The 21982-nt window shown below is 41.6% G+C and overlaps 1 protein-coding gene across 6 annotated transcripts in view; it reads left to right on the top strand.

Annotated features, from left to right (window-relative positions):
• Nucleotides 1–1228: 1228 nt before the first annotated feature.
• The window catches only part of POPDC3 (popeye domain containing 3), a 40120-nt gene continuing 19366 nt past the window's right edge, over nucleotides 1229–21982 (top strand). Inside the window, exons 1-2 of one of the 6 annotated variants that reach the window (XM_061623466.1) lie at nucleotides 17546–17718; nucleotides 21394–21501. The gene's annotated coding sequence lies outside the window, so the exon portion shown is untranslated. The other 5 variants (XM_061623463.1, XM_061623465.1, XM_061623467.1 and 2 more) reach the window with 5 other exon arrangements.

The following is a 21982-nucleotide window of genomic DNA, read 5'->3' as shown; positions in this document are numbered from 1 at the left end:
CAAACTGAAGCTTCCTTTTAATTCTTCTGTCTGAAGAATTGAAAGGATGTGAAGAAGCCTACAAGCCAAGGACAGGTGCCTCCCTTGTATACTGTAGGATGAAAATATCATTACAAAAGGAAGGTGTAGAAGCAGTCTACCCCTGCACAGTATTCTAAAGAAATATTTTTGATATGAATGGAAACCAGGAGACAACAGAAGCAAACAGAGATAATAAGTCCACTTATCTCTCCCAAATATTTAATTTCTGAAAAAGAGAAAAATGTTTCAGCAAGTGACAGTTGCTGATGTAAAACAGACTAAATGCTGTAGGTTCACAATTTAAAAAAGAGGAGCCAGTAGTGAGTGGGAACTTGGTGACATAAAAGAAGCAAAAGGAAAATAATTATAGACATCAAATAGAACACTAAGGAACTACAAATAAAAAATTGAGCTTCTAATAATTAATTTAAATAGGGCACAGAAGGGAGACAATTTTTTTAGCCGAGTTATGATATGGCTTCGTCAATTTGTTGTGTTTTGAATAGTTACTTTTATTATATATTTTTGATAGCTATGTATTTTATGTATTGTAAGGTCAGGGTACTTCTCCTGAGAAGACAGCCCAGGAAATACTTTAATAAATATCTGATCCCTATCTGTATCTGGATTGGATTTGAAATGGTGTGTCTGTGTGTGCTTTAATTGTTAATCAATTTGGGATGTTTCATGGGAAACCATTCATAAATTAAATAAATATGAATAATAATGAAAGACCGGGTGGTATTCAATGCTAGTCCTACTCATAGTAGACCCATTGAAGTTAATACATATGACTAACTTAGGTTCACTCTGATAAGGACTTAATACAACCCCTTGTCAGGGAAGGCCCTCAATTCCAGAACTCAATTCCAGAGGTGTGTGTGTATGTGTGTGTGTGTGGCAGGCTATAATAACTATTCATCACAGAGGGGGAAATGCTTTCTGTATATGTTCAGAGATCCTCCCGCATCATTTTCACGTCACATTATATTCCAGAACAGATCCGCGGAGCTGAAAGTATTTTTTCGAGGCCAACACTGATATGAAGAAGTCTTGACCCCTCACAAGCAGCCCCTGCCTCCCACCTGAATTTGGGCCGGCCCACATTCACCCCCAACAATTGGGCTCTTCCGCGTCAACATACGGCAGCTGCTTGGCCTTCATGTAAATCCCCTTTGGAGGCCGACTCAGGCTCTGTCCTGAAGGCAGTGGCAGCGACAGAAGGAAGCACCACACGCCCTGGCACGGACCGTCGAAGTCGCTCCTTGCCGTCTGGCGTCGGCAGCTGTTGGAGAACGCCTGCGCGCTGGGAGTCGCTCTCCCTTTCAGCCGCCGGTGCTGCTCCGCCGCTGACCCCGAAGCTGGCGCCGCCCGCAGCCTAACTCGTGGCAGTTCACCCGCTGCCTATTTTAGTCAAAGCCTCTGCTGCCTGCTTCAGCAGCAGCACTGCCTGGCGCGCTGGGACAGAACCGCAAAAGGGACGGCCGGAGAGCGAGGGCGCCTCCTCTGCGCTTCGCGGGCAAACTTGGAGCGAAGAAGGGAGCAAAGGTAAGGAAGGGAGCTAAAAGGGATGACGCGGAGGGATTCCCCCCATGAGTGTCCCTCTGGCGTTTTATTTGGCACGGCTGCCCACTTTACTTCCCAGCAGAGACGCGAAGGCGACGGCTCGACCCGCAGTTCTCGACACCACTCTTTCTCCCCACCCTCCACCCTGCAGATGAAGCTCGCTTGCCAGTCCAGACCCATAATAATATGTTTTCTTTGAAAGGGTTCCGAGGCTCAAGACTCTCTGGAAGCCCCACCCTCTGAACTTGGCAGCCTTGACCCCTCAGCCTCGGCCCCCGGAGTTATTTGTTAGATGGCTAGAGAAAGGCGCTCGGGGCGCGCTCAAAGAAACGCTCTTTCACGTGCTTGGTTCTGGCACTTGAAAGAAGAGGTCCCGAGGCGCTGAGAGGGGCTAGGCTCGCCTTGAAACCCCTCCGCTGTCTTGTCCGAGCCTCGGCGCTGCCGTTCGCTTTCCCCTCCACTCGAGGAGGTGCAGAGCTCCTCGGCGGCCGGCTCATCCTGTCTGCGAGCGCGCCTTATAATCGCCCAGCGGCCCGCCCGATCATTTGCCCCAAAGTAGGAAGGAGTGCGCGCGGGGTGGTGGTGGAGAGGTCTGTGGAAACCGTTCTCATCGGCCCCTTCCGTCTGCCGCGGGAAGATAACCCTGCGGGGCAGTTGAGCTTGTTCTCTTTCTCTACCACAGGCTTGCAGGAGAGGGGAGAGAGAAAAGGAAGTGTAAGAAGAGTAGGAGGATTCTGCCCAGCTGTGGTGGCACGGAGTTTGTGGGATAAGGGAGATAACATGTAACAAACATTACTTTATATACGTTCATTTATTCAAGGATATTTTGGAGGTGGGTGATTCGTATTCACAGGTGTCACGATCAACTTTGGCATCTTATGACTTGGCATCTTAAATTTTCCCAGTCCTTGTTGAAGGCTTTAATTTCTAAAATGAGAGATGGTGGAGCTCATGTCTTCCTGGGAATATTTTGTGCATTTTCAAAAAGGCTGGAGTCAGGGGGTTGGACTAGATGATCTCAAAGATCCCTTTCAACTCTACCATGGGTTCCAGTTCTGTCACATTAACATCATAATTACAAATTAGTGCATGGAATACTGCACCCCTAAATAGCCTTTGAGCAATCTCTAAGCATAACACCAAAGTTTCTGTGTACTGCTGCCCAGTCCAAATCCAAACTTCTGTCTTTTTTCATCCACTTTTCTTAACAGTTTAGAGAGGGCTAGCTGTGTTAATCTGTTGCAGTGGGAACAACAAAGAGTCTTGCAGCACTGTTAAAAACTAACACATTTATTTTGTCATATATTAGTGGACTAGACTCAACACAAGTGCTGTGCTGCAATACATTTGTTACTTTTTTAAAGCCCCACAAGACTTTTATTGGTTGTACTCTTTTCTTAACTTTGTTTCACATATCCAAGGGGGTTTACATAGGCCTGGTATAAAACAGATTGTGTTGTGTTTTGCTGAGCCATGGCCTAGATAAAATTCAATTAATTGTATGCATGTTTACTCTGAATTAAATTCCAGTGAGTTTGATAGGGGCTTTCTCCTAGGTAAGTGAGCATAGAGAGAAGGGCATGGTCTGAAGGCACATAGGTTGCAGCCACCTTGCTGAAGGTCAGCAGGTTTGGGTGTGGTCAGTGCCTGAATGTGATTCCACTTTGGAAATCCATGCACACACTGCTTTGAAGTCCAAGATAGAAGAAAGACAGGATAAATAATGAAAATTGGAAGGCAAGTAAGAAACAGAATTTGTTGTCCTATCAAGTAGAAGATCCAAGTCTGTTTTGTACACAGTTCATTTAGAGTGGGGATAGCAAACCTGTGAGCACTCAAGTCAGGAGTGTAGTCATCCAGTGTCTTGAGGGGGTCTTAGACCTGTTACTTTTTTGGGAGCAGGGTCCCAGCAGGGTCCCTATTTTTCCAGCATCCTACAAGCCATCAGCATGAAATGGAAACGGCTTAGCCACTGAAAGACTCTTCTCCATGCTTCCTTGTCCTTTCCTACTGATTGGAGCTAATCAGAGTGAAAGGAGATGAGTCACCCACTGAGAAGAATCTTCTCAGTAGCTAACCCTCTCTCCTGTCCATGCTTACTGGCTCCTAGGGCTGTCTACTGCAAAAGCCAGCTGCAAAAAAGGGGGCATGGCTGTGACTATCATGAAGAGACCCTGCACTTCTGAATTTGCTACTGTACTATTGCATTCAGGATGTTGTTGGACTACAGCTCCCATCGTCTCTTGCCATAGGTCATGCTGGTTGGAGCTGATGGGAGTTGGCCACAGATTCTGCCCCTTTCTTCAGAAAATAGGTACAGATTTTTAAAAAAGATAGAATAATGCTAATTGTTGCAGGGGCTCAAGTCTCCGTCAGAGCATTTGCCCATATTGCAGGGTGTGTGGAATCTGGTTGTGGTCTGCTAAGAGCAATGCACTCTGCACAAGGTAAGAAGCATTCTTTTAGTCATGAATGAGTGTTGGCCAATGAGTTAAGTGTCTGTGAACCTGAAAAGCCTTTAGGTAGGATACTAGTCCAGAATGTAAGGATACAGTGAGTAAAAGTACTTCTGAAAGTTATGAATAATATTATTACAGTGAGATCCTATACATGTCAACTCAGAAGTAAGCCCCATTGGATTCAGTGAGACTTACTACCAGGCATAATAGGATTTCAGTCTTACAATACTAGTTTTGTGAGCAAGGTGAACTTTTGATTGTTGCTACTACTTTATTCGGAAGTTCATATCTTCTGAATACAAAGAACATTATTTCTACTTACTCACTTCATCTCTTTATCCTGTACTAACATCCTACTGAAGGGCTTCCTGATTCACAGACATCTAGCTCATGTATATCAAAAATACATTGGCATGATGGTTCTACATAACAAACCAATCAGAAAGTGTAAGTATTCTAACAGGCTTGATTACAATAGCGAATGGGGAATAGGGACTTGTGCCAAAGGCTTCATGGACAAAATTAACAACGTATGCTCCCCCATTTAACTTTTCCTCTTCTGTTCTTCTGTTGCTTTCCCCAAGTCAAAATGTGAATTATTAGTCTCTTGGGGAATGGACCCACTCTTCTGTACATTGTAAAGTGCCATGTACATTGATGATGATAATTTAAAAATGGCCACATTTCTAAGAAAAGCCTGAAACATACTGGGCCTATCACTAACACAAGGGATTTGTGTGTGTGTGAAACATCTGCCTCACCCAGCAGCAATAATCAGAGATCAAGCAGCAGAATCAGGCTGTATCTGCTTCTGGGGGGGTGCCTTTAGTCCAATGAACCACCCCATTGGATAACAGTGGGGCAACTTTTGAATAATATTTGAAATGATTCATGTTCAATATTCAAACAATTTGGGGGAGGGCAGCCTCATTTGGGGATACTTAAATATTTCATAGTATTTTTTTCATTCAAAATGTATGAGCAGCTGTAAAGATGTGACATTGAAAGCTTTGTACCAGCTTGACAGGAAAATGATATATTTGATGCACCAAATTTATTTTGCAAACTCTGTATCCTTTACTTGTTTTTTCTTTTCATTTGCCACTTCCAGTCTTACTGCACATATATTTTGCCTCATTGCATTTCATATCAGTAAGAATGGTTTATTATAATTATAAGGCACTCTCTTTTGTTATCATCATCAAATTAATTATCTAAAAAAAAATTTAAATTAAGAATCACAGTTTAAGGAGTAGGAAAATATGTTGATTTGCCCCTTGATGGAATATTCTACAAAGTCAGCTGCTCTTTTTAAGGTAATGCACTCAAAAGCTACAATACAAACAGAAAGCTGCCCTATATAGAATCAGGCCAATGGTTTATCTAGCACAGCACTGTGTACACTGACTGGTAGCAGCCGTCCAGGATTTCAAACAGGGAATCTTTCCTAGCTCTACCTAGAGATGCCAGGGGATTGAACCTGGGACTTTCTGCATGCAAAGCATATGCTCTACCATTGAGCGATGTCCTAGTCATTCCATGCACTAACATTTTATTTAAAGAACCCTTATAATATTAAATTTCAGAGCCACTTGGTAATGCTGTAAAGATGTTATCAGAGAAATGGAATTCCAGAATTCTTACAAATATGCTGACTGAATGGGAGTTGACTTACATATAGACGAGGGAACGGGGGTGGGGATATTATATATTTGGCTTAATATTATAGATGAAGCAAGCCATTTGAAGAGCTTCTCTTTAATGGCCACAACAAAATTAGAAAGTTTGGGTGTTACTCCCCTATGTGACAGTGGGACATCTCCAGCTGGATTCTTATTAGCTAATAACTTTATGAATGGTGTCACTATCTTGTGGAGTTGAGAGTGCATTAATTAAAGGGCAGGTTGAGTGGCTGCCCTTTGTACCTGCATTTGTGCTGCTCCTTCCAGGAAGACTGAAGCAACCATAGAGTTGTGTCTTAAAGGGCAAGAATCAAAATTTTAAAAAGTAAGAAGGAAGCCTTTCTAGCATTTTAATTACTTTCCACACCTCATTTTTATTATATTAAAATAAATTATACATGTTTATAATTCTTTTTTGTAGCAAAAGCACTCCCATGTATAAAAGCACTGCATGTGTGTGTTATGTGCCTTCAAGTCGATTACGCCTTACGGCGGCCCTATAAATCGGCAACCTCCAATAGCATCTGTTGTAAACCACTCTGTATGGACCTTGTAAGTTCAGGTCTGTGGCTTCCTTTATGAAATCGATCCATCTCTTCTTTGGTCTTCCTCTTTTTCTACTCCCTTCTGTTTTTCCCCAGCCTTTTCTAGTGAATCATGTCTTCTCATTATGTGTCCAAAGTATGATAACCTCAGTTTCATCATTTTAGCTAATTATAATTCTGTTTAATTTGTTCTAACACCCAATCATGTGTCTTTTTCGTGGTCCATGATATCCATAAAACTCCTCCAACACCGCATTTCAAATGAGTTGATTCTTCTCCACTTTTTTCACTGTCCAACTTGCACATCCATACATAGAGATGGGGAATACCATGCTCTGAATGATCCTGACTTTGGGGTTCAGTGATACATCTTTGTATTTGAGGATCTTTTCTAGTTCTCTCATACCTGCCCTCCCGACTCCTAGCCTTCTTCTCAGTTCTTGACTACTGTCTCCCTTGTGGTTAATAACTGTGCCAAGGTATTGATAATCCTTGACAAGTTCATTGTCGTCACTGACAACTTTAAACTTATATACATCTTCTGTTGTCATTAATTTAGTCTTCTTGACGTTCAGCTGTAGTCCTGCTTTTGTGCTTTCCTCTTTAACTATCAGCTTTCGTTTCAGATCATTACTAGTTTCTGCTAGTAGTATGCATTTCTTAAATTGTTGATATTTCTCCCTACAATTTTTACACCTCCTTCATCTTGATCCAAACCCATTTTCTGTATCATATGTTCTGCATATAGATTAAACAAATAAGGTGATAAAATACACCCCTATCTTACACCCTTTCCAATTGGGAACCAATCAGTTTTTCCATATTATGTCCTTACAGTAGCCTCTTGTCCAGAGTATAGGTTGCACATCAGGACAATCAGATGCTGTGGCACCCCCATTTCTTTTAGCGCATTCCATAGTTTTTCATGATCTACACAGTCAAATGCTTTGCTGCAATCTATAAAGCACAGGGTGATTTTCTTCTAAAATTCCTTGGTCTGTTCCATTATCCAACGTATGTTTGCAATATGATCTCTGGTACCTCTTCCCTTTCTGAATTCAGCTTGGACATCTGGCATTTCTCACTCCATATATGGTAAGAGCCTTTGCTGTAGAATCTTGAGCATTACTTTACTGGCATGAGATATTAAGGCAATAGTTCGATAATTACTGCATTCCCTGGGATTCCCTTTCTTTGGAACTGGGATGTATATTGAACGCTTCCAGTCTGTGGGTCATTGTTTTCTTTTCCATATTTGTTGATAATTTTTTGTCATAATTTGGACAGATTCAGTCTCAGTAACTTGTAGCAACTCTATTGGTATGCCATCTATTCCTGGTGATTTGTTTCTTCCAAGTATTTTAAGTGCAGCTTTCACCTCACATTCTAAAATTTCTGGATCATCTTCAAACAATTCCTCCATGAATGAATCTGTCATCCTTGCATCTCTTTTATATAATTCTTCAATGTATTGTTTCTATCTTCCTTTTATTTTATCTTGGGTTCAAATTTCCCTTTGATTTCTCTAAACTTGTGGAATAGGGCTCTTGTTCTACCTTTTTATTATCCTCTTCTATTTCTGTACAATAATTATTGTAGTAGTTTTCTTTGTCCCTACGTACTAGTCGCTGTATTATTGCATTTAGTGTTCTAACTGTGTATCTCTCTCCTTTTCCTTTCCTTCTCTCTTTAACCATTTTAACAGTTTCATCAGTTATCCATTGAGGCCTTTCTCTCTTTTTAATTACAGGTATTGTCTTTTTGAGTTCTTCACTGATAATGTCTCTGACTATACTCCATAGTTCTCCTGGTTCTCTGTCAGCTAGGTTTAAAGTGTCAAATCTGTTCCTTATTTAAACTTTAAATTCATCTGGGATGTTATTTAGATTGTATTTTGGTATTAAAATGTCAGTCAGTGTTATTGCGTTTAGCCATAGGCCATTGCAAAATACAACAAGATAAACAGTTAAAACATCGAGCTAATTAAAATGGACCAAGGTGCTATAATAAAACATTATGGGATTTGAACATAAGTCGCATGCAACTTCCTAGCAGCCAACGCGAAGTTAGCTACTAAAGTGAACACCTGCTTTGAGTTATCACTTAAAAGCTTCACCACAAGCTCCTGTGGGCATTTGTCTGGGCAAGAATAAATTATTTGGGCCAGAAATTTCCGTCTAGGGTCATCGTACAGTGGGCAATATAACAAATAGTGGATAATATCCTCTACAGAGTTACACCCAAAAATACATCTCCGTTCTTCTAGTGGAGTTCCCAAATATCTCCCCTCTAAGTAGGCAGACGGCATTGATTGAAATCTAAGCTCCGAAAAAGCTCTGCGTAAGGATGCATGTGTAAGAACCTCGAAATACTGCGATATGGCATGATTAAGTTTAAATTGAGGGTACCAAGGAGAGAAGGGAGCTACTAAAATGGATACCCAGTCTTGGTTCGCAGCATAATCGAAGACTCGATTCCTAAGGGCTCGTGGACTGAGACTCAAAAACTCCCCCAAATGAAGATTATACTGCTTTAACATTTCTTGAGCGCTAGAAGCCCAACACCTGTTCGCTAACTGCTCCGACCAGCAGAGTTTGGTGAGAGAGTGGGCAGCCAAGCTGTGAAGTCTACCCCAATATCTGAGGTAGGCTAGGTCAATTCTAGCCGCAAGTGAGGGTAGCCCAAATTCTGCTCTAAGATGCGCTGCCGGGGTTCCGGAAGGGAGCCCTAGAATCTGTCTTAGAAACTTATTCTGCAGTGGTTCTATCTCCTGCTTTGCCATTTCCCCCCAAAGTTCAGTCCCGTAAAGTATAGAAGCTAAAATTTTGGCAACGAGAACCTTAATCAAGGGGCTGACCAATTGGCCCCCTCTAGTGTAAAAGAAACTTCTAAGTTGTGCTAGGGATCTATCACCCACAAGTTTAGTTGACTTTATGTGAGATTTCCAAGAAAGATTCTCACTAAAACATATGCCCAGATATTTAAATAAACGGACCTGCTCCAGTGTGCGTTCGTTGAGGGCCCAGTTTGAGATTGCCCTCTTCTTACCAAAGGACACTATCTTCATTTTAGCGTAGTTGATAACCAAATGATGTTCCATGCAATAAAAGCCAAGGTGTGATAACATCCTTTTGAGACCAATTTTGTTTAAAGATAACAGTGCCAAATCGTCCATGTAAAGTAGTAGTGGAATCTTGCGGTTGCCAATTGAAGGGGGGGGAAAGGAAGGGGAGGCCATTGCGGGAATAATGTCATTTATTAAAAAATTAAATAAAAAAGGGGCCAGAATACAACCCTGCTTCACTCCTCTTTCTATCTGGATCTCTCTGGAAAAAATACCCTGCAGACCCAACCGCACCTGCAGAGCAGGCCCTCCCTTAGCATGTGCGGGGCCCAGGGCAAAAGCAAAGTTGGGGGCCCCCCACATTTGCTCTGGGTCACAGTCTTGGCCAAGTTGCTGCCGTAGATGCGCAGGCACCAGTCCCGGAACTGCTGGCCCAGCTCACTGTCCCCAGGGCGGCTACCGCTCGCTGACCGCAGCAGGAGTGGCGGCGGAGGCTTCGGCATGGCGGGCAGGCAGGCAGGCAAGCGAGCCCCTGTTCCGGGCGGAAAGAGAGCGAACGAGTGCTGCGCCCTGCCTGGCGAAGGCGAGCAGGCAGGGAGGGAGGAGCTGGCTGGTGAGCAGATCATTAAGCGCAGGGCCCCCCAAAGTGCGGGGCCCGGGGCAACTGCCCCGCTTCTTGATGCCTAGGGGCGGCTCTGCCACAGAGTGTTGGCCTGATGAAGGGACCTGACAAGGTAAAGCAGTCTCTTGTCAATATTGGTCTGGGCCAGTTTACGCCGTAAAAGGTTTCTGTCTATGAGGTCAAAAGCGGAAGTAAATTCTACAAAGGCCACAAACAAAAATTTATTTGGGCCCTTTGTAGTCTTGTGTATTAAATGCTGCAACACAAAAGCCTGATCAACTGTGTTCCTGCCTTTTCTAAACCCAGCTTGCTCTTCATGGAGGATAGAGTTACTGGACTCCCACTCGAGGAGCTTATTTAATAGATACCATCCATATAATTTAGAGGGGACATTAAGAGACTGACGGGTCTGTAATTCCACGGGTCCAAGGCATCTCCTTTCTTAAAAATAGGAACAACAATGCTAGTTCGCCAGCCGGAGGGAATGGCACCTGTGGAATTAATGTATGTAAAGAGGGTAGCCAAAACTGGGGCCCGCCAGTTAGCGTCTGAGAGAAAAACCTCGGGGGGAATCATATCCTCACCTGGAGCCTTGCCAGGGCGGAGCTGGGAAATTAAATCCAGGATTTCTGAAATGGACACGGGTGGCCAAGATGGGAAGATAGATAAATCCTCTAAAGATACCAAGGGTGTACTTACATTACATATTAGAGAAATGGGACACCCATGATTCAGGAAGAATTGGTGGAGCTACCCGATGGGCGGTGCTTGTAAGTCCGGTCTGAATTAGTTCCCAGAATTTAGCCTCCTTTTCCTCCCTTAATGCGAGACCCAGGGCTTTCCAATTATCAGCATGAAAAGCCCTTTTTTTCAATCTAAGTGTAGTTTTGTATTCTCTTCGGCATTGTCGAAGGAGGGATATAGTCTCTGGCTAATTGGCGGAGCTCCTTTTTCTTGGCTCTGCAGTCGCTATCAAACCATGTCCGGGAACTACTCAGGGTTTTATCAACTAGGGTCGATGTGACCAAAGGTCTTATTTCACTAATTATATCCTGGTAAGTTTGAAGAATGGACCCTGGGGATTCGACGGCCAGAAGGCAGAGGTGAAGAAGTTTGTCTGACCCCAAGGTCCGGCCTACGTTAGTATCGATTCCCAGAGAGCATTTGAGGCGTCTAACCCCCTGCAAATATCCGGGCATGTGGGGGACTGTCCTTACTGCGGGGAGGGAGTTTTGGGGAAGGAATAGGAGTTTTAGTGGAAGATGATCGCTTTCTACCCTGTCCTCTAGAGTCATACACTGGAAAAGGGGAATAATGGAAGGTGTCCCGATGATATAATCGATAACACTAGCTCCCTTGTCGGAAATGTATGTGAAATGGCCATTGGAATGGTTCAAGTAGGATCCGTTCACACACTAAATGGAGTTTAAAAATTAACGAAAAAAGGGCGTACCCATATTTGTTAGTTGTCTGATCATGAGAAGAACGAGAGAGACTAATTAAATCATCGGGGTCTAGCCAAAGGTCTTTCCCCAGAGGGAAATTAACTCCCATTCTGGCATTTAAGTCTCCACAGATGAGGAGCAAGTGGGAAGGGTACTTGGCTTGGAGATTTTCCACAAAATCCTTTAACTCAACCCAGAGCCCTAAATCGGCTCTGGAGGAGTAGGGAGGTAGGTAAACATTCACACAGATCATGGGAGGCACCGTAAGGCCGTAGACTATCAGTGCTTGGCAAGTACTTGGCGAAGGACTGCAAACCTCGGTAATCTGCACATCCAGGGTAGTGGAGATCAAGATAGCTAGATGTCCCTTACTGCGGCCTCGGTGTGAAACTTTCACCGCAAGGTGCTCCCAAACCCTAAAACCCTGCAACAGAAGGGAATTGTTCCAGGAGCCAGGTCTCCTGGAGACATATAATATCAAAAGACTGTAGATATAAAATAAAATCCTGGTCAGCCCAGTTTTTAAACCATCCTGCGATGTTCCAAGATAAAAGGTGTATAGGGTTTATCGGATTGAGTCCAACCACCGAGGAACCCCGCCTCTGGGGAACCCGAAGCAAGGCTGGGGTCATTTCATGGGATACTTCCGTGGATAGTTTGATGGGCGGCAGCCCCAAAGGAGTGAGGGAGTTGGGAGAAATCGGCTGCCGTGGATGCCCCATATCGAAGCTCTCTGGGTTAAACAAGCAGGGATGAATACTTACAGGGCAAAAGAAAGCGTTCTCTTGACACTGCCATGGATCCGACCCAAGGAACTTGTTGACGCACTGATCCCATCGGTGGAACTTGGATCTTGCCAAGAGGGGGAGATGATTTCCTGTTCACTTCAGGTCACCTTCTAATGGGGTAATTGTCTCCAGGGATAGACTGCGTCTGCTGACGTTACAGATGATAGTCCCTGCATATATATGGGGTGGACCCGCTTCTTTCTCCGGGGAGCCTAACTCACCATTCTCCAGAAATCGCATGTCGGTCCACGAGGGGCAAGCGGGTAATCTGGGTTCCTCCATAACTTTAGAGGAGGCCAAAAGGATTCTGCCGCCTTTCGAGGCACTGCAGTGACCATCTGGGTTGATTCCTGTGTTGGATTGATGGGTAGGTGGATAAACTTCCTTACGTCGTAGGCTACTCTCAAGGGGCTGGGGACCAGGTGACATTGCCATCTGGGGCTTGGGGGATTTTCTTGCAGGGGTGAGGCTGAGTTGTTCAGCCTGCAGATTCTCCAGAAACGTTTTAGTATATCTAAGTTCCTTATAATTTCCGTTTGGTCTTTAGCGGCTAAGGCTTGGAAAGATTCCACCAGCTGCTGTTCTTCGGTATCCAAGGGGATGGTCACCTCAGACATTAAACACTTTGACTTGGAGGGTGCTGGACCAGTACATGGATAAGTGCAGGAAACTTTGAGTCCTGATCAGCTTCCCGAGGGTGTGGGAGCCTCAAAATTTGAGGGGGTGCCACGTTCTCAAAAAAATCTATGGACAATAATCCCACGCACTGTAAAATGTTCCTTGCAAGTATACACCCTGCTTGCAAGGCTTTGTTGTTCTTCATTAGCTTTACTCTGATTTTCAATATGACCAGTTCATGATCTGTACCGCAGTTTGCTCCTGGTCTCATTTTCGCAGAAAGTATGGAACTTCTACTTCCAATTATATACAGTAGGGCCCCACTCATATGGTGGGTTACATTCCAGACCCCTGCCTAAAAGTGAAACCCACCAAAAAGCAGAACTCAATTAATAGAATGGTGCCCGACGGCCAAAAAATGCCATAAAAGTGGAATAAGTGCCGTTATGAGTGGGGCCTTACTCTAATTGAAAGCTGCCATATTAGTGGAACACTGAAAAGCGGGCCACCGAAAAGTGGGACCCTACTGTAATTGATTTCATACCTGTATTGACCATTTGGTGATGTCCATGTGCACAGTCATCTTTTTGGTTGCTCAAAAAATGTGTTTGCAAGAAACATTATTGGCTTCACAGAATTCAATAAGTCACTCTCCTGCTTCATTTCTATCTCCGAAACCGCATTTTCCCACAATTTCTAGTTTTTCTCTGTTCCCTATTTTTGCATTCCAATTCCCCATGATTACCAGAGCATCCTGTTTTGGTGTATGATCAATTTCTTCCTGTACATCTGCATAAAATCTCTCCATTTCCTCGTCTTCTGTGTTTGCCATTAGAGCATAGACTTGTGTGATGGTTATGTGCCATCTCTGTTATCTTTTCGGTGCCTATTGAAGACTTTCCTCTTTCAACAAGCCTTTTAAGTTGAGACCTATCCTAGTCTGCGTCTGTGTTGGAATTGCTTTTTAATTTTTGTTTAAAAACCCTTTCCCCCCTAAACAATATGTTTTTAACCCTTTTCTTTAAGATGTTTTTTAAGCTTTTTGTTAAAAAAATGTTTTTGAAGTTGTTTTGTTTTAATGTATTTTAAGGTCTGTTTTTATGATATTTTAAAGTGTTTTTAGTGCTTTTGTTTGCTGCCCTGGGCTCCTGCTGGGAGGAAGGGTGGGATATAAATAAAATAATAAATAAATAATGTTGATAGGTTTCCCGTTAAATCTCATTGATATTGTCATTGAAATTGTATTGTTATTGAAAGATGTTGCTGTTGCTTTTTTGACAATATTAATATTTTGTTATTTATATTTTTGTACACTGTATTGTTCTTTTCTATTTTGTATTTGTGTTTATTTTTTGTGAGCTGCCTTGAGGGCCTTTTTGGCCAAAAGGCAGCAGAGAAATAAACCGTAACATAACATAACATATCACATGCTCAGACCTTGATTTATAGCTTCTAACTGCTTTTGATACATTACTTTTCACTATCAGAGCAATCCCGTTTCTTCTTAATTTATCATTTCCTGCATAAAATATTTGGTAGTTGCCTGATTGAAAGTGTCCAATTCCCATTGATATGTTCCATTTCTTTCTTGGCCATTTCTAACTTTCCCTAGTTCATACTTCTCACATTTCATGTGCCTATTGTGTACGTTGTACAACTCTCCTTTTGCATCTGTGCGCACCAGCCTCTGGGGTTCCTTTTGGCTTTGACCCAGTTACGTCATTAGTCACAGCACTACTAGGACTTGTCTGTTGTTCTTCCCCAGTAGTTGCAAAACTCAGTTTTCATTTTCATCATTTCACTCAGCCAAGCCTGTTTCTTTCATCCCCTGCCTGAGCAGTCACTGGTAGCCTCCAGATTTTAAAATGCCATTAAGCAAGCACCTTCAACGAAATCTGTACGAAAGTCTTGAGAAAAGGTCATTTTGCATATACAGAGGATGGTTGTACAGTATCTTCTGCATTGTACCAAATGATCCTGAAGAGTTCCTGAACAGTTATCAAAAGTAAACTATTCTGTGGCTTCTGCCATCCCAGTTTCATAGTATTGTTAATCACTTTAAAAGGGAGCACCTTTTCCTGCATTTCACTTAAATATTAATCTCATTAATTCTTATAATTGGCATGTATTTGGTAGCACACAGAATAGTTTTTTCTTTTCATTATTCCCCTTTGTGATTAAGGCTACAATCCTATAATACATACAGGTGAGTAAGTCCCTTTGAAGTCATGGGGTTTTATCTCGGAATGGGCATGTATAGGATTGCACTATAAAGCACATTGGGTGATATCCAACTAAGGCTGCAGTCCAGTACATGTCTACTCAGAAGTATGCTCCACTGGGTTCAATGGGACTTACTCCCATATTATACTCAGAGTAGACTCATTGATTTCATTGGGTCTTCCCTGAGTATGATATAGTTTGATATCACTCACAAATCAAAGTAACGAAAATTCTTCTGTGCCCCTGGTTTGGAAATAGAAAAGCATCATGAATTTAATTTGTTGGTAAGCAGATGGCCTGGGGAATATCATGTAGTTATGCAACATACTAGCTAAATTAAATTATATTGAGTTTACAGGATTCAAGCACAGGTCATTAATATAGCTGAAAAATTGTTTTGAATCTGTGATCATCAGTGTGTTTGCATGTTTTTAAAAGCTAAACATTACATTTGAAATATGAGGACTGATGCATTTCCTGGGGAGTGGGGGTTTGGTTTTTTTTAAAAAACATAGTGAAATATTTCTTGGCACCTCTGTCATTTGGTCAGTCAAACATTTAAGAATTACAAATACATATTAACAATTCCAAAAGGGCTTAGATTTTGGCATAATGGAAATGAGATTTTTTATCCAAAGAAAGGATAAGTCAAAACATGAAATAATGCATTAGTACAGAAAGTGGTAGAAAAAGTTTATAAGATTGCAGATGGGGGAAGGAAATAGTTCTACATTTTGTTAATTTATCATTGAATAGCATTATCTATATATAATGAAATTAGAAAACAAATAGAAAAAGGTAATACATTAATGAATTTTCTCATAATTCACTGTCACAAGGCGGCTAGCTGGATCTAATGGGTGGTGTCCATGTTGGGGAAATTTTAAATATACAAACAATAAGCAAACTATATTTTATAAAGGTTTATAAAGGTTTATAACATTTTAATAGCTTTGTTTAACATTTAATAAGTTTAGTAACTAGCCAGAAACCTTTTTCTCCCTTTAGAGCTGTCTTTTTCTCACTGTGCTGGATTGTTTGGAACAACATGTACTCTTAAATAAGATAACATAGAACACTGTGCTGAATATCTCGGTATCTCTAAGACATAGGAAGGATTGCATTAGCTGGGATGCTTAGCTTACTGCAAAAATGTACTTTTATGGTAGTACTGAACATTGCCAAATTCACTAGAACATGATGCAGAAAGTGCAGTGCCTATGCAAATACCTGTGTGATACTGTTATGTCTATGTCATACTGTGTCATACTGATGTGTAACCTCCTGACTGGTAGATGCTAAAGCCTTTGTCTTGAAATGTATAAAAAAGCCAGGCAACCAGTGCTAAGGGGGGCAGTTCTCCACTCACTAAGGGAGAGACTGACCAAGCATACACTTGTCATCCAATAAAGGCTTACCTTTTTGCTGCAAGCCTGTTTCTTCAATTTTACTCAAGGACCCCCAGTCCAATGAACTACAAAATTCCCTGTCATCCAGTGGTGTCTGTCCACTGATGGAAAGAATTTATCAGCAGAAAGGGGGCAAGGAGGCAGTCTTCTGCAATTCTGTATGTCTACCTGCACCCTCTTACCGCTGAGCAAACAATCAATCAACAAACTTGACGTGTCTGCTCTAATTCTAGAATCACACCATTAAAACAATTTAGAATGGATTGTAATGCTAAAATAAAGACATAAGGTAAGGCGAGTGGCCCATCTACTCTAGCACCCTGTTTTACAGTGGCCAGCTAGATGCCCACGAAAAGGACCTGAGTGTAACAGCACTCTTCCTATTTACAAATCCCAGCAGCTGGCATTCAGAGGCATACTGTCTCCAACAGTGGAAGTAAAACATAGCCATCATGCCTTGTAGGCATTGACAGTCTTATCCTCCATGAGAGTAAGCTACAGGTGTTTGGAATAAGTTCAAATACAGAAAGTCCTGAACTTTATGTGCCTGGTCCATGAAAAACTGCTAGCATATTGCAAGAAATTCATTGGTTAATGGATCCTGTAAACCCAAACTAAAAGTTTAAGAAATGCTGATCCAACATGTACAGAATGTTTTCTGTTTGAATGCTTGATGTGAGCTAAAGAATGTGGCTGTGAGCTTACTATAGATATATAGAAATAGAATTTGGCCTTTAGTATGAGGGTTAATTTGTGGTGGATGCAAAGAATAATGCATGCAGGTTTCACTGATATACAACAACTATTTTATCTGTTTTTTGTAGACTAGAGCAACATCACAACTTTTCGAATATCTGTTTGGATTAAGTAGTACTTTTAATTAATCTTATGGAAATCAGTGAGAGTCCTCTGGAGCAAGTGTTAGCAGTCATCATGACTTGCATTTTATTGTGATTCCTATAGATGGCAGGTTATACAGGGAAGCAAAGAGTTAACAGCAATGATTAACAAGGAGCTGGTTGCATCAGATTCACAGCTGCAGGACCTTAGAGCAATTAAGGAAAGACCCATAAAAGAAAGGGGGTGGCTGCAGCAAAGGGGGGGGGGGATGAAGGAGTTGTATGTTGATGGTGCTGTTATGTTCGTGTGTCTCCAGAGAACTTTATTCGTGTGTCTCAAGTAAAGCTTCTCCTTAACAAAGCTGTGGCAGTCTATCTGGTGTCTTCTTATCGCTGCTACTGGGCTACTTATACTTTCTACAACTTTCTACAACTAGGTACTGCACTACTTATGCTTCCAACAGCAAGTTGCTGGAAATTTGCTCTTTCATCTGACTTTGCTGTTTGATTTAATGAGAGGAAAATGGCACAAGAATTATACAACTATGTTTTTATGATATTTCAGTTGTTGTTTTATTCAAAGATCAATTTCAGGTGGGTAATTAACACTAGGAAAATATGGAAAAATATTCTGTTCAAGTATACAGAAGAGCTCCATATATGAAAATGGTAATTTGCATTAAAAATTGCCATTCCTTCTGGGTTTTGAGAGATATGGGAGAAGAAGTTTTTATGTGTTGAAAAGAATACTCCATGTATAATGAATGCATTCACTACAGAACTTTTATTATGCCAAAAAATGGTAATAATGGATATAGATAGGGAAAAATGACACATTTATAAATGTGTCTGACAAAAATGTGATTCTAATTCAGTATTGGGGAAGAGAGCTGTACTTGTTAAAATGTTGAATGTTTTAATTGTTGGAGGTAAAGGGTTTAAACTAGATCACAGCAAATCACTGCACTGGGATTGCTTGTACAAATGGTAGTGTGGGCAATCCAGCAGAACATTTCTCCTTCTTTCTATATTGTCTGTTCATTAAAACACTCTTCAAAACGTAGTAGCCCCATCCAGGGCAATTAATCTTTCTTTGGTCCTGTAAAAATCATTGGAACTTAAGTCAGTAGCAACTAGCGTGTCCAAAGGATTTCAAAAAGATTTGAGTGCAGCTTGTTTTCTCTGTACCAGGGCCATGGATATTCACCATCAGCAGTGTGCTGATGACTACTGTGTCGCATCTGATTTCTCAGAGTGTAGTCTGCTTATGCTGATGGGAGGTATATTTAGATTTTCATTCTCAATGAAGCAATAAGAAATTCTTAGCTTGCACATTCAACTCTCAAGAACTGGGATTTACTTTATGTACCTTAATTATGCAGTTGGCACATGCCTCAAAATGATAAGTGATCGGTTTTCAATACAAACAAGACAGGTATCATTATTTCTAACAAGCTCAGAATAACCTGGCATGCCATCTTTGTTTTATGGGTTTCCCTTAATTAGCTGCTGGATTATTTTATATTCTGTGAAGTTGTTTAATATGTACTGTTTTAATTAGTTTGTCTATGGATTTTATTAAGAATTTGAGAATCTTAGGTATTTTCTCAAAATATTGCAATAAGCATTCAGAGTTTTACTACTAAATTGAAGTATGCATCCCTGAGCATGAGAACATGTTTTACACAGCTGCTTTTCGGCAAAGCATTTCAGCTAAAAGAGAGAGAATGGTATAGTGATTTATGGTTTCAGACTAAAACTGGGGAGTCCTAGTTAAAATCCCTACTCACACATGAAGCTCATAGAAGTTACAATCTGCTGGGATGCCCACTGCCAAGGAGGGCTGATATCCCAAGCAAAGGGAGGTCAGTAGTTCCTGGTTCCCCAGGCAGGCAAGGTAGCAAGGCTAAGCACAATCAGTACCTTGGAGGAAGAGCAAGTTAGGGGTTCAGGACCACAGACAATGCTCATGCCGCTGAGGCTAAATGTTGAAGTTGTCTCAGTAAGTTGTTTTCGAGCAACTAGCCAAGTTTAATAGCAATGATAGGCAGTCATTAACTAGAGACCCCAAGTGCTGCCTTTTGGCCAGTTAAAGGGCTGATGCATTTTGTAGACATTGGCTTCTTCAAGATAATGGGATTTCTGGCTGTGGGGAATCTCTCCTCTGAAATGTCTTTATGCCCTGAGAAGTCTGTGAACTAGCTATCAGAGTCTGAGATGTCTCATCAGGATTCAGGGAAGGAGAGGTGTTCTCTGGCGCCCATGGATCCACATCGTATGGATTTATCTGCTCAGGGTACAGTTGCCAGAGAGCCTTAGCGACAGAGTGACTTAGCCACTCACTATCTCTTAGTCTAATCTTTATGACAGGGTTATTGTGACAAAAAAGAAAAAGAGGGAGTAGGGAAGAACCATAAATGCTGCCTTCAGCTCTTTGGAGGAAAGGCAGGATATAAATGCAATGAATTAATTAAATAATTGATAAATTGCATGGAAAGAAGCATCTGGTTAGAGATAGTGAGTGACAACTAATCCCCAAAATAGCTTCTGCCAATCATGCCTACAGATCCTGCTTCCTTGCCCCATATTGTATGAAAAGGGAGTAGCTAGTCCTCATTCATCCTTTCAGTAATGAATTACCTTCCTGTTACGGAAAACACTAGAGAAAAGTAGTTGAGAATATAGCTGCTAGATTACTAACTGGGGCCAGGCATTGTGAGCATTTTATGCGGGCCTTTCACTAACTGCCCTATCTCCTGGTCCATTTCCACCCCCAATTCAGAGTCCTGGTCTTGATCTTCAAAGCTCTTCATAGTCTAGGGCCAGGATACCTGAAAGAACAACTGTATTCATATGCTATGCTCCATGAGGTGCCCTTGAGTGTCAAATCTCAATCAAAGAAGGTAAACGCCTTTTACCAAAACACTTTATCCAAGAGAGCAGGGTTCAAGGTGCAGCATAGTCTGAACAAGCCAAGGTCTAGCACTGAGAATCAGTTTAGGTCTAAACCATGATCCAGAACAAAGTTGGGAAACAATCAAAGATCAGTATCACAGGAAGTTCAACAAGGTGAAGCACAAAAAGAAAGAACCAGAAACCTGTATTGCTTCCAGCAAGTAGAAAGCAGAAGATGGAGACCTTATATATGGTGGCCTCTAGATCACACCCTAACTCCAGCAGCTGATAGTAAAGGAGTTTCAGGGATTGTTTACTCACAAGTAGACCCCTTACTCAGAGTCACACAATGACTCTGGGTCTGTAGACACATGCTATGCTATTGCTTTTCAGCCTGGGCAAAGGCCTTTTTTGCACCAATGTTCTCAAGAACGGGAGAGGGTGGGGTAGGGTGGGGTGGGGTAGGGTGGGGTGGGGTGTTCACCTCCTCTTGTCATAGCTCCATAGGTTCTTCAGCAGTTCTCCCACCAGATGGTCTCTCAAGTGGATCTTCAGCACTGGTTCTAGGAAACCCTGCCTGCTCCTCAAGATCCTCAATTTGTGGAGTGTCTGGTTCATCCTCTGAGGACTTGCACCACGTCTGGGCTGGGCACAACACCAAATGTGCTTGCCCAGGTGCTGTGATGTTCAGCAGAGGCCCTCCTTCAGGTTTCCTTATTATCAATGCCCATTAGGTGTTTCCCAGAGAGAAGGCCTCCTTGGTGGTGCCAACTTTGCTTTAGAATGCCCTCTGCAGAAAGGCTTTCCTGACTCCCACTCAGGTCTTTCTGATGCCAGGCTGTTTTCTTGTCCATGGCTTTTAAACTCCTGTGGATCTGTGTTTCTTGAATTATTTTTATACTGCTTTTATAGGTTCACTGATTTAACTTATTTAAGTTCAAGTTTATTGTTGTACAATCATAGATCCAAATACATACAAATACATACAAAAAATAATTTAAAAACTGCGTAAGGTATAAAATAATTTACTCAGTAGGGCCAAAGGATAATACCTGGATTTTCCGGATAGATTGGGCTATATATAGAAATTTTGCTACTTGTACAGTCTTAACTTTATCATTATCTGATAAAAGATATTGTAATAACCATTTTGTGGTACTACCAGGATATCCTGATGTTAATGGGAAAATAATTTTTTCCCTTATTTCTTTATATAGCTCACAAAGAAAAAAAATGTTCAACAGTTTCTACCATTTGTAACTTACAAATACAAAGCCGATTTACCTTAGGAATGCCCTGGAAACGACCTGTTAAAAGTGTGGAAGGTAAACAATTGAATCTCGCTCTGGAAAATAAAAACCTATAATGTGGAAAAGTTAACTCTTCTAGATATGACGCATGGAGTGGAAAACGAAAACTTAGGCCAAAGTGGGAAGGAGAACAGGACGTACATGCCTTAGACAGTAAGTACTGTCGATCTATATCCGCTATCCGTTGTCTAATAGTACGTTTAGCTTGCTCAGGATCCCATAGGGCCAAAAGATCTAAAGATAGTCCTATATAGTTTAGTTTTTCATTGAAATTCTTAGTCCAGGAGCTCTCAAAGGGATCCTTCCATATTAACTTATTTAAATGTATTAGTTATTCTATGTTTTTTAAAAAACATTTGTAAGATGACATTTGAAGAATAGGGTATACATCTAAATAATAAAATAAATGGAACATGTAGATGGTGTTCAATATTATCCTGGGACATATGAGTTCAGTGGATGCCTTAGGCAAGTTGTTTTCCTGGTGGTTTGGCTC

This window comes from Rhineura floridana, chromosome 4, assembly GCF_030035675.1.
Source record: "Rhineura floridana isolate rRhiFlo1 chromosome 4, rRhiFlo1.hap2, whole genome shotgun sequence".
Lineage (NCBI taxonomy): Eukaryota > Metazoa > Chordata > Lepidosauria > Squamata > Rhineuridae > Rhineura > Rhineura floridana.
Note: the sequence above shows the minus strand (reverse complement) of the source record. Positions and strands in the feature narration are given on the sequence as shown.